The following is a 12,966-nucleotide window of genomic DNA, read 5'->3' as shown; positions in this document are numbered from 1 at the left end:
TATATATATATATGTGCGGAGCCCTGTGGGATGAATAACATGAAGCAGGGAAACAGATCTGGTCCACAGGGTGGAGACTGAACATGCCTGTTCCAAAGCATCTGCTACACCACTAATTCTCAAGGACAGATACCTCTCACTTCAGTGACTGATAAATGGGATGACATTCCTATTGAATATAACAAATATGGATTTGCTATATATCATTAGGCCATTGTCTACATGTATGTGACACTCATCAGATTTTATCTTGAGATCTCTATAACACATGTTTGAGAGAGGCAACTTCCTAATAAAGCATCAAATGAAAGAGATCATTCTCATTCTGTGTCAGCTCTTTGGGAACTAACCTAGTGGCTAGGCCCCAAAGCAGTAATATTTAAAATCTTGTCAAGATACATAACCTTAGTCATGGATGCATCTAGGATGGCATGGGCAGTCCAATTGGACCACCAGCAAATACAAGGGATATGATCATAAGTATCTTGGAACTCAGAGCCACTTGTCTGGCATTCCTCCTTATTCTTCAGTGTTTTGTAGTACAGACACTAGACTACTACTTCTTTTCCATCTCCTTTGAAGGAAGTTGATTGAGCTATGGAATTAGTACATGGGCTGGGAACCAGCAGCAGCTTGGTGAATTTCCTGAGCAAACCATCTCTTATGATAAATATGTGGTTTCTGCTGAGGTCCATTGCTTAGTCAATTATTCAGCAAAATACCCTCGCCACAAGGAAGAATTGCAAGTGTGTTCACTTTTGTTCCAGTGGGGGCATGAGGATGCAGTCCCTTTTTCTTTTTCACTGAAGTCAAAATTATGACTTCTTAACAATTCTGCTAAACCCAGAGTAATTGCCAAATTCAGACTAGACCAGGCCACTGTCTTCCTCCTAGTGCACATTGGCTGAGGCTGTTGCAGTTGATAGACTTGCCATATGTGTCCAGGTGATGCCCAGTGACATTCTCAAACTACTCAGACCTATTGCTTCAAGACCAGGTACAAGTGTTCCACCTAAACCAGTGTCACTACAGTTGCCATCCTAAATGCTTGCCACAGAGAGGCTGTTCCACATTCAATCAACAGATCCCAGCTCAAAGAAAGACCTGCTCCTCCAAATGGAAGAGATATAACAAAACAAGGAGCCCAACACCTTTTTGTATCTGATGCATGTCTTGATACCAAGGATTCTGGACTACTTAATATAACCAAAATCTTCTAGTTTCCCTTTCAGTTTAGTCAAGGCCTACCTGGAGGAAATATTTTGATCACCTTCCAAAATAACCAGTTTCAGGATTCTTGCATCTACTGGTACTAAGATTTTTTAAAGGCCTGATACACACTTACAGACTAGTCAGAGAAGCTACTCTGTTAGTGGATCTCATCACTGGGGATGGTCCTGCTTTGACTAGATGGTTGGATTAGATGATCTCCTGAGGTCCCTTCCAACCCTAATTTTCTATGATTCTACGATTATCCTCCTAAAGCTTATGAGCACCTTTTGAAGTATTCTGAGTGCTCTGTTCACTGGTCTTTCTGGGGACCATAATTCAACCTAAAGAATGAGCAAATGTCAGTTTCTTATGGCAGAACTCCCTGATGCAAACACTTGGTTCCACAAGGACAAAGTGGTAATGAGACCTTAGGTTTCCCAAAATTGAGTTTCACTTTAACCAGTCAATCAGCTAAATTATCTTCTTCCAAAACCCACGTTACATGAATAGCTACATACTCTAAACATCTCCTATTCTCTCCTATACTAGGTTGATAGGACCAAATCTGCTGTCTACTCTAAACAACAAACTTTTTTATTGCAGGGAATGTCAAAGGGCATGTCTGTATGGTGTACATATTAAGATATGCCATACTACCTTTGTAGGATAGCTCCAGAACTGGAAGTAATATAGCTGCATTAATGCAGCTTTGGGTATAGGCTAATCAGTTCAGTAGGGCTTAATGGATCCATGGTATGACATATACTTAGTACATTTGCAGAGGACACTGTAACTCTCTGATAATTTCTGTAGGCTGGAAGGAGAGCAATATGGAAGTTTATAAGCATAATAATACCTTTATATAATATTACAGTCTGTACATACACACACACACACACAGAGTCTGTACATTATATATAATTATATAGGACAAATATTATGATTTTATTAGGAAATCGTTCAGTTTAAAAAAAAAAGTCAAACATTTTATCCAGAGAGATTTCTCTTCATGTTCAGTATCTGTTCCTAATTAATTTGGCCTCACAGACATGATCACTGTAGAAGACAAGTCAGAGACTGAACTCAGCTGGCTGAGAAGTTTCCAATAGGACCATATTCCTAGAGCTGAAAACAAAGAAACTCTCCCCACCCCAGATTTTGGAATACCACAAGAAACTGAAGGCAGGACACATTGTCTGGTGATGTGACTAATACAATATTTAATAAAATATTAAACTATATTGGTGTGATCTGTTCCAATTTAGCTTTTACATCTGTCTGCTGCTACAACAATATAACTGGAATGAAACCACTGTAACTTTGAATCCATTTTATTAGGTTTAATCACAGAATCATAGAAAGCTAGGGTTGGAAGGCACCTCGGGAAGTCATTTAGTCTAACACCTGATAGAAACTAGCCTAGTTTCTCTGTTGGTACACAAGTGGACAGATAACAGTTAAACAGGGATCTCTAATGTGTATTTCTGAGTGTCAAGAGACCCTCCATTTTAAAAACAGTTTAAAGTTACACAGTGTCACAGACTAGACTCATACACTGAGTCCAGATGAGTGCGGACGTTTGGTTCCCTGGGGACAAGTAGCAGCGGCATACCTTGTGTCACCACTACTTGTCCCGGAGGAATGCCTGTGCCACGAGCGCTCTGGCATGTGGCAGGTTACCCCGGGTGGGGTATGGGAGGCGGGGGCTAGCAACTCTGCTGGCACCAGCAGCCTTACTTGGGGTTCTAGAGGCTGGGGAAGCTGCAGGCGCGGCGCTCCTGGAGCTCAAAGTGTGGCTGGCAGCCAGAGCATGGTTCCAGTGGATCAGGCTCCAGTTCTGGGTGGTGCACACTGCTGCTGCATGCACTGCCCCACTTTTTTTGGGCATGGGTTTTCTGTGCAGGAGATCCTGGGGTCAAAAAAACCCTCCATGCTGTAGGGCAGCAATGCAGGGAATGCTTGAATGTGTGGTGTGGTGCCGCAGATGGTCTGCAGCACCACATACGACATGGCCCCGCTCGTCTGGATGCAGCCCTAGATGTTTTTGAAAATCTGGCCCTGACACCTATCCAGGTTTGGCAGTCCACTTTTAGAAAGACATGCAGCCTCCAAAATTATTTATTTTCATATACTGTTCTAATCTGCTTTTTTTTAAAAATCCATTTATTTTTGGTAGCATAGTGAGTCAAGTACCATTTTTACTCAAATCTAAGATTGCCCTGAAAATAAAACAATGAAAGTTTACAAATTTGTTATAATTTTCTGTGTATAGAAACTAATTATTGGAGGCGTTACCTTTAATTCATACCCAACACCACTGCAGAAGGGAAGGCAGTGAAGAGGCAGGTGGGTCAAGCAGCTTACTCCTTGTTTATGCCTGCCCCTGCCACCTGCCTGCTCCCCCAGAGCTTCAGGCCCCACCTCCACCTTCTGCCTCTCCCCCCCAGCCTTTACTCCCCCCTTCCACATCTCCTCCAGCCTCTCGTCTCCTCCCTCCCTCCCCCAGTCTTTCTTTTGTTCCATGTTGGCAGGCTCCATCCCTGTTCCAGCCTGGGGCACTGGACATAGCCTCGGCCTAGCCACCCTAGCAGCCCTGTGAGCTAGGTGCCACTGCTATGGGCTGGGCTGGGGCCATGCTGCTATAGGTTGGGCTGGGCAGTGCCCAAGGATGCAGTGTGCATGGAGCTTGAGTAAGCAGGGGGAGAGGGGCAGGTAGGGGAACAGAGGCTGTGTGTGTGTGTTGGGGGCAGCCAGAGATAAGAAGATACCTCAGGAGGCAGATGGTGGGGTGTAGAGGTGGCAGGGAAGATGGAAGAGGCAGGTAGCTGCTGAGGCCAGACCCCAGGTAGGGGCTGAAGCCAGAGACACAGGGGCTGCCAGTCCACTCCCCTGTATTGCCCTCACACACGATTCTAAGACAAGGGACTTCCCCCTTCGTTAAATAAAGAAAAAACACCTTGTTTTAGAATCAATAAATATGGTACTTCATTGCTGAGGCATGTCATTTAAATTCCTTTGGAGAGATTTCTGAATTTAAGTAGTGCTCCATTTTTATCATTTGTCCTATTTTTTTCTTATTCCAAATGCTGGGTGCTATGCCTGAGCATAATGACACTGATTTTAGTGATTTTAACAGAGTTATCAACAAAATCAATGCATGTCTGTCCCAGAAATTCTTCTCAGAAGTCTTTCACTTGATTCATGTTGGGATTATTGTTTCAGTTCTTTCCCTGGTATATACCTGGTTATGTATATATATATTATATATATATATATGCAGCTTGTACTCTGTGGCAAGAAAGGGAGCCAAGCAACTTGCACCAAAACATATGCCGGTACCAATATTGTTTTATGTACTGAAGTAGAACAGTGCTTTTTTGTACTGTTGATGCAATATTATTATTTAATCACTTTCTGGAACACAGTGGAAAGGTTGCCTCTTTTCTACATTCAGTAAATTGAGATAATTGTGGTACCATTTCTAAGTCTTGAGGAAATGCCAAGTCTTGGAGGGTTGACACGTTACCGTATTGCTAAGTCAGAACAACCTTATTACACTAACTGTGTTTGGGCCTAATGATCTTGATTAAGGGTTTCATGTTGTATATTTCTATATACTGACCCTGCAGCTGTCTAAGAGGAATCAAGACCAACAACGAGACAGTATATAGTTTTATGATCACAGCTATGTTTTCCTTCACTCTCCTTCAAAAAGCACGAAAACTAAAAGAGTTTGAATTATTAGGGAATATCACTACAATAATGAGATAATTTTACAGTCAAGAATACTTTAAGTTGTATGTCATATAGAGAATGTTATCTGAGTAGAAAAGAGACCGCCTAACTAATTAAAAAAAGAGAATAACCCTTAAAGAACTCAAGAAGTTTCAAAACCATGCCAGTAATATTAAAATGGAACAATACATGGCAATTAGAAGTATTAGTAGACAAACACAGCATCCTTTCCACACAACATAGATTTCTTAATATTAAACCAAAGCAAATATTTAAAAACTGTCTCAATCACTAAAATGCATGTTAAATTTCAACATTTTTAGAGCACGCCGTCTACTGTAGGTAATTTTTAAGAGACAAAGCAATCCAGATGCCATGTAGCTTAATTTTCTAAGCTATAACAAAAGGGCAGGAATAGTTTTTATCTAAATGATAAAATGCAGATAGACTAGTTAAATTTTTGAAGTAATAGATTTATGTAAAATAAAATCTTCCATTCTAAAAAGGGTTATAGCTGGTTTTGTTTTTCATTTTTTAAAAATATAATATGTTTAATAAAGCCTTTGCAAGCAATTGGCTATGGTTAGAATATCATAAATTAACTAAAAGCCCTATCTAGTTACTTTCTCAATTCACTTTTAAAAACAACAGAGGTATTTATTTTTTACTATTCAAATCTGTAATACATTGGCAAAAAAACGGATGTTTTGTCATCAACATTCTATACCCTGTAAAAGTCAAAATATTAGAAAGTTCTGCTGAAAAGACAAGTTACTAGTAAGATTAAAATGAGCTTCACAGGTAGAAAAAAATATTCCAGGAATTATCTGGTATCATATTAAATGTAAGAAAAAGTCCAAGTGTTTTCAACTAGGGACAAAAGTGCTGTTAATGATTAGCTGCATAAAGAGGTCTGATTTTTGTCTCTCTCTCTTTTTCCTTCTACTGCAGAGGCAACACATGCAGGTCTGTCTGTGTCATTCTTAGGCCACTTTCAGGCAGATTGAGAAAAGCTGGAAAGTAAACACAGGTGTTTTAAAACTGGAGCCGCTGTCACGGACAACCACAAACACCCTTAACTCTGATGTGGCAACGCCTCTTTCCCGCCCTCTCCTTTTTTAAAGCAGTGCCCAAAAAGAAAATGTCAAATGTTTCACCTTTCACCACCTCAAAATAACTTTGAGCTTAAAGCATTGTTTGGCAAATCTCAAGCAAATAGATCATTTTTTCATTCCTTTTCAAATGTAGTCAATTAAAAATTGGCCACATAAAATAAAGAGTTGTTTATTGTTAATTACTTTATTTTCCAGATCCTTTTTCTCATGTATCCACAAGCACCATGTTACCAAATTGAATGTTTTCTCTTTCCCCCCTAAAACTGACTGAGAACACTGCTTGTCTCAATTATTCCATTTCAGCTAAAAACTATGAAAGGGAATTTTGTAATGACTAACAGATAGGCTTAATCCAAAGGAAAAGAGGATAAGAACACAAAATAAAAGATCTGTGCTTTTGGATTATTGTGCAAGAATACATGCAACACTGAAAAGTACTAACTTGTAAATCAGCTATTCCAGGAAACTGCACATCCTGTTTAACAGCCATGAAGAAGTACTGGCACTAGCTAGCAGAAAGGTACGGAAAGCAAAAGCAGAACAATTCCCCAACAATTATGTAATTAGTCTCTGCTTAGGCAGCCAAATGGAAAAAAAAAGGGAATCATTTAACAAAAATGTAACCAATACAAACACAGCTAATATTTCATCTTCACAATCAGGTAAATTAAAACCCTGGACCCAAACCATCCAGCCTTCTCTCAAAGTTGACAGTTGGTTCATAACCTAAATATAAAAAGATACCACACATGAACCAAAAATTCCTGATATTCGACACCCCAAGCTGATTGGAATCCTTGCCTTCCCTTGCACAAACAGTTGTCTTGCTAAAAAGACAGTGCCAGTCAAAACCAGGACAAATTTTACTTATCTTAAAAGATGATTTTTCTCATCAGTCTCAATCTCAGGATTCTAGAACAATTTTCTTTTTGAAATAGATGCCTACATACACCGAACTGTTTTAAAAACCAGACACCAGACTTAATGTGCGCCTTGAGCTCTAAGTTAAACAAACATGTGCACTACTTCAGAAGAGACAGTGCTCACGCATGCATTTATTTATTTTAGGACACAAGCAGGTTTCCTTCTTTTTCTGGAATTTTTCAAAGTAGGAAAAGGATTTTTTCAAAAGATCTAACTGGCCAGGAGTGAGCATCCTTACCTCCTAACTAGCTATCGTGGGAATTTGAGGGTACTCAGTCCTTCACAATAACAGGTCTTAAAAAAGATGACTCCAGAAATCACTGCACAAGAAAAGTTGGTTTTTACAGGGAGACATTTTTAGGCCACTTTAGTTTGACATTTATGTATTATAGAAATCCATATTCACACAAGCTATGAATTATTTTCTACCATGTTATTAAAAGTGTGTCAGGGTAGGATTGTCCAACCCGCATTCTGTGTAGCTAGCAAGAAGCAACAGACGGTAATGAAAATAAAACAAACATCTAACTTTTGTCCTCTTAGGATTCTCTCCTTGCCCATTATCACCTCATATATGAAGAGCAATCGTAAACAAAAGTATATGTAATGTTAATGCTGTGGTCATAAACCACAGATTCACCCACTTAGCATTAATTTTTCTTAACTCCCTTCCCCCATGTCAAGCACAACACATAAGGCCTATAGTACAATACACAATTCTGAGACTGCTGTACATAATGGTGCATATTCAGAAGAACATGTCAATATTATACACAGATTAACTGTTATATTATCTTGTATTTAACATCATTTTAACATAATTTTGCATAAGCACAAGAAGGAATTATACCTTTAGAACAGCCTTTTTCCTACTGGTTTATAATAGAATTAAAAATAAAAATACCATCTACTTCTTTTCAGGCTTTCTTTAACCAACAGAAGAGAACTCTAAGATGCAACAAGAATCCTGGTTTCCATATCTTATATGTATAACTCCATGTCCTTTGCTGTTAAAGGACAAAGATTCAGTTTTTAAAATTTGGACCAAAGGAATTGGTAGAAAATTGCTAAGCGATTTAAACTACAATGTTTTAGAAGGTATGATTTTAACCTGATTGACTAAAGTCAGTCAAGTCACTGAATACCATTAAAAAGTGAATGACAGATTTAACTTTCACACATCATGCAACTACACCATCATCCTTCCAAGTCTTTGTGCTCAAAGTTATTCCCTATGCACAAAAGCAGCTGATTTTTGAAGCAAAAAAATCGTGCCCTGATTCTGAGACGTGATAAATGCTTACTATTGCCACTACCTTCAATAGCAGTTGCAGACAGTCAGCATTATTGGATTTGTTAACTGACATACCTGTAAATAACTTTAGACAGGGACTATCGGTTTCTACATGTCTTCCTGCTTAGTTCTGTGGTGCTTGATAAAACAAAGAATTGTAATACATTTTAATAATTTTTGTTGTGAAGGACAAAGCAGTTTCTGGTAATTGAAACAAGCCTCTTAAACTGATAACCTGATTTTATTTTTAATCAACACCACACCATATATCAAACCAAGACCTCAATCCTGCAAGTCTTACTCCTGTGAACAACACATATTCACACAAATAGTCCCCTGAGTAGATTTACTGGATTATGCCTGAATTTGTGAAAATGTTGTTTCTAGACTTAGATTTGCTATTCTAAGTTTCACGCTGGAATGAAGTTTTGACTATGGAGTTCATAAGCCTCAAGATAGGGGATGAGTATGGAAACAATTTAGTGGTGTGAATTATGCTGTTGCTGCTACAGTAAAACTCTACCAGGCAATCTTTTTTTCAAATTACTGAAGAAAGGAACCATGAAGTCTGATGTCATTTTCTTTCAAACATAAACATACCCCAGCAAGACTGCAAGTCTCTTTTTTTGGAAGAATAACTGGAAAAACAAAACTATAAGAGGCAGACATTCCTTCGTAAGGACAGAGCTAACAAAACATTTTATTTTGGAAGTAGTCATCATACAATTTGAGTTTAAAGGAACATTTCATTTTATCCTAATGGTTTCAATTTGACAACACTGCATGTCAAAAGATGTTAAAATTGTTTTGTGGTCCAACAAGTCACTCGGCAAGAATAATTTTTAAGCAGCTTTTCTTTTTGTTTCAGTTAAAATTAAAATCCATGCTGTCTAATCCTTGGAGTCAATCTGTAATTAAGGGGATTTGAAGAGAGACCATGCACTGCATTAATGATAAAATTTAATATCTGTTTTAATACTCTAACATAAGAAAAAAACTAAGCAACACACAAAAACACAATCATCCCTCTATTTTATGTGAATAGAGTATATATACCATTACTATGTCTAGCAGCAACGCTATATTTGATGTCAGCTTTTCTGTTTATAGACCAAATGTTTCAGGATTTAATATCTATGCAGCTTAAAACTGCATCTGGTTGGAAGTTGGCACACAGATTTAGTACGCTAGATAAACAGATTTTATTTTATCTAGTATAGAAATTCATTGCTGTTGTTGCTACTGGTATATAGCTATTTCTATTCAGCATTCCTATCAATTATATGTTCAAGATTGCAGCCCCTTTTCCCCAAAATGAGACAACTGTAGCTCAAAGGTGAGAAGAATGACCAGGCGATAAACTAAATTTGACTAATTTTATTTCATATTTTGAGTTTTAAATGTTAGAAATTCTATTAAACCTCTTACAAAAACTGCTTTCATAATGGTTTAGTGTTTTACTTCCATTTGTATTAGAAACCCTTGACCATCGTACGCCTCCTAGGACAGAGTTGGAAATCCTAACCATTTCAAATTGCAGCAGTCTGATACCTACTATAATTTTCAAACTGTCTACTCAGCTACTCAGCTAAATGTAACCTGAATTGAAGTTTTTTTAAAAATAAAAACTGGTATTAAATCCATACCATATCCATACACTATTTTAACATGCTATTTTTTTATCAATCTAACTAAATAAGGTTTACATGTAGCACTTAAAACAGAAATTCCTAATCACACTTTAGATAAGATGTTGAAGGGATCAGACATTGGAACCGAGTGTTTTCTTATTACAATGCTTACCCTCCTGAGGCTTTCTGGCAATTCTGGTGGACAATAAACTATTACAGGGACTGTTCATGATGTACGATACACACTTATCCTGCAACACAAATCTAAATGCAATTTTTTAAAGATGTCAGTAAATATATATGAAGACTTCACCATTTTTGGGCCCAATCCTGGAAACATTTGAGCGCATGAGTAACTTTAGTACTTCAAGACAAAAAGAAAAAAAATCAATTCCAAATCCTGCCAAAACATATGTCTTTGAGTAATGCCATTCTGCTCAAAGGGACTGTTCATATGCAGAGTCACTCCCATACCTGTCTCTTTCTAAGGATAGACTACTCAGATATATACAATTACTTACATACTTAATGATAAAAGCAGTGGTTCTCAACATTTTCAGATTCCAGGCACCCCTCGTTGGACTTAAGGCACCCCTCAGAAAACTCCAGCTTTTGGATTTTACTTGCTTCTTGACTATGGGAAAATAATCAAGCAATTCTTTTGCTGCAAAGAACTTGGAAATACCACAACAGGTCAGAATATTTTTGACACTATGGATTCCTATTGGAAATCTCTGGGTTTATCTTGTGAATCATGCACAAGGCAGGGCAAGGTGCTGCCTTAAGCTAAGTACAGGTATTCAAGAAGCCTGTAGCGTTTTAACTTTCAAGCTTTATTCCTAAGCCTCTGTTTAGGTCAGGAAGAAGCAGAACACACGTTAAGCCGGGGGGGGAGTAGCGGGGGGGGTGGGATGAGGTGCTCAGAACCTGTCTGCATGGTCCGAGCAGAGAAGCAGGGGGGTGCTCTCACACTCCTCTCAGCATGCCTGGCAGGCTCCCTGGGCTGATGGAGACTCTTGAGCAGAGCTGAACAGCCAAGTCACCTCTGATTGACTGGTGGAGACATCATGGCTACCTACCTGGACCTGCAGTGGCTCATCATAGCCATAAGCCTTCAGCTTGTCCATTCCGCACATGCCCACCCAGTGCACTTTGCACCTACCAAGTGTGTTTGTATGTATATGTGTTTGTATGTATGCATGTGTCCCAGATGCCTGGGTTCTCCATGTGCACATGCACCCCAAATATCCTACTCCCCAGATGAGTACGGCTGGAGGATTTTGAGAGTCCATACCCTGGCACCAGGCCATGGACTCCTCTGGTCCCAGTCTCATGGGCACCATCCCCCTTCCCCTCTCCCCCCCCAGCCCTTCCCAGGGTTACACACTGGCATGCAAGGAGTAACACGCAAGGAAGTGATGTGCCTTATTTTATTTAAATGTTGAAGCTGCCAAACTTTTAGTGTGTTTATTAAACAAGTACTGTGCAATGTTGCCCACTTCGGAACTCGGAACCTTGTTAGTTAACATTGATAGAGTGGGGAAAGACCCTGCTTGCACCCAGCAGTTATGCCATTGCCAAGGGGGAGAAGGGGTGGGCAGTCATGATACCTTCATGCTCAACTTAAGAAGCATGAAACCTTGGGGTGGCAGGGGAAATACAGTCATGAAACTTCTGCCCCTTGGTTTAATTAAATGTTGCAGCCGCCCAAAGTTTTATGTGCATAATAAAGAAAAACCGGATCATTGCCTGCTCTGGAACTTGGACCCCCATTCCTTGCAGAGGCTATGCTGCTCCTTTGGAGCAGGACCTGGGCCCACACTGGTTTGGCTTGATGTGCTGGTGAGATGTGTCCCACCATTCCACCCCTGTTCTCTTTGGGTCTCTTACACCTACACTGGTGACTGCCAGTGGCTAGAGGTAGCAAGTTGACTGTGGAAGGTGGGCTGAGTCAATGCTGGCCTTGGCAGGTCTCAGGAAGCCTGGTGCCTCTCTCCTCCTGTACTCTTGCTCCCTAGAGCGGGCCCCACTGGGTGCCTTCCTGGCTCCTTGGACCATGGGTTAGTAGCTCTCATGCACCATATCTCCTGTTACAGGGCTTCGCCTCTGCCTCTCCCCACACCCCCAGTAGCTCCCAATCAATGTGTGGTATGGAGATGCCCTGCCCAACCAGCATCCAAGGCTCCCTCCCGCTTTGGTTTCATGTGTTGGTTACACCTTGGCCATGTGGTTCAAAAAAAAGCTTTCATTGTATATTTGGGGTCTGTTTGGGTTGGGGTTTCCGTCAGGTGGATCCAGGTAAACATGCTGGCCTCTCTCAGGAAAGCAACACGAACTTCAGTTGTCAGTTATCCAGATTTATAGCCCCATTCAATGTAACACAAACTGATAAGCCCCCAACAATAGTAGGGGAACTGAGCTTAGTGCCATACCTTCATTCCAGGCCAGTGATGCCAGGACTGGGGGCAGTTATTTGAAAGGCATGAGGTCAGTGAGGAGCATCAATACGTCATTATAATCAGTCTTCCACGTGGACAATCCTTGAGCGAAGAGCATGCTGAAGGTCAGGGTAGGCAACCACAGCCTTCTCCATGAACATACCCAACTTACCAAGAAATCACATTACAATGTTCCTTCACCTATAAAACATTACATTCAGAAGGCTAGCAGTAAAAGCCCCAGCACGGGTAAATGTCTTAAGATATTTAGCCAGCACAACATGGGATGCCAACTGCAAAGTGCTCAGAACCACTGCACAGTATATACCCCAGTAGATTACTGTGCTTTTGTATGGTTCACAAATTGTTGCACTAAAAAGCTTGACACTGTACTGAACAGTACACTACAGTCATCACTGTTCAACATCTTCATCAGTGACTTGGACGAGGGGGTAAAAAGCACCCTGTTCAAATTTGGTGATGACACTAAGATGTGGGGGGATGTGGGCACACCAGAAGGAAGGAATAGGCTACAATTGGACCTAGACAGGTTACAGGGGTGGGCGGATGAGAATAGGATGGGATACAACACTGACAAGTGCAAGGTGATGCACCTG

At 40.1% G+C, this 12,966-nt stretch overlaps 1 protein-coding gene and 1 long non-coding RNA gene across 4 annotated transcripts in view; one reads left to right on the top strand and one right to left on the bottom strand.

Annotated features, from left to right (window-relative positions):
• LOC109321215 overlaps positions 1 to 6,224 on the top strand; it is a 15,650-nt gene extending 9,426 nt beyond the window's left edge. The window contains exon 2 of the long non-coding RNA XR_002103997.1: positions 5,899 to 6,224. This is a non-coding gene — a long non-coding RNA (uncharacterized LOC109321215). The remainder of the gene's footprint in view (positions 1 to 5,898) is intronic.
• The window catches only part of MIPOL1 (mirror-image polydactyly 1), a 277,415-nt gene that overhangs the window by 115,089 nt on the left and 149,360 nt on the right, over positions 1 to 12,966 (bottom strand). The gene's annotated exons all lie outside the window — the stretch shown is intronic.

This window comes from Crocodylus porosus, unplaced genomic scaffold (genome assembly GCF_001723895.1).
Source record: "Crocodylus porosus isolate Cpor-Errol unplaced genomic scaffold, CroPor_comp1, whole genome shotgun sequence".
In the NCBI taxonomy this organism is placed as follows: Eukaryota; Metazoa; Chordata; order Crocodylia; family Crocodylidae; genus Crocodylus; species Crocodylus porosus.
This window is presented reverse-complemented; position numbering and strand designations above follow the sequence as displayed.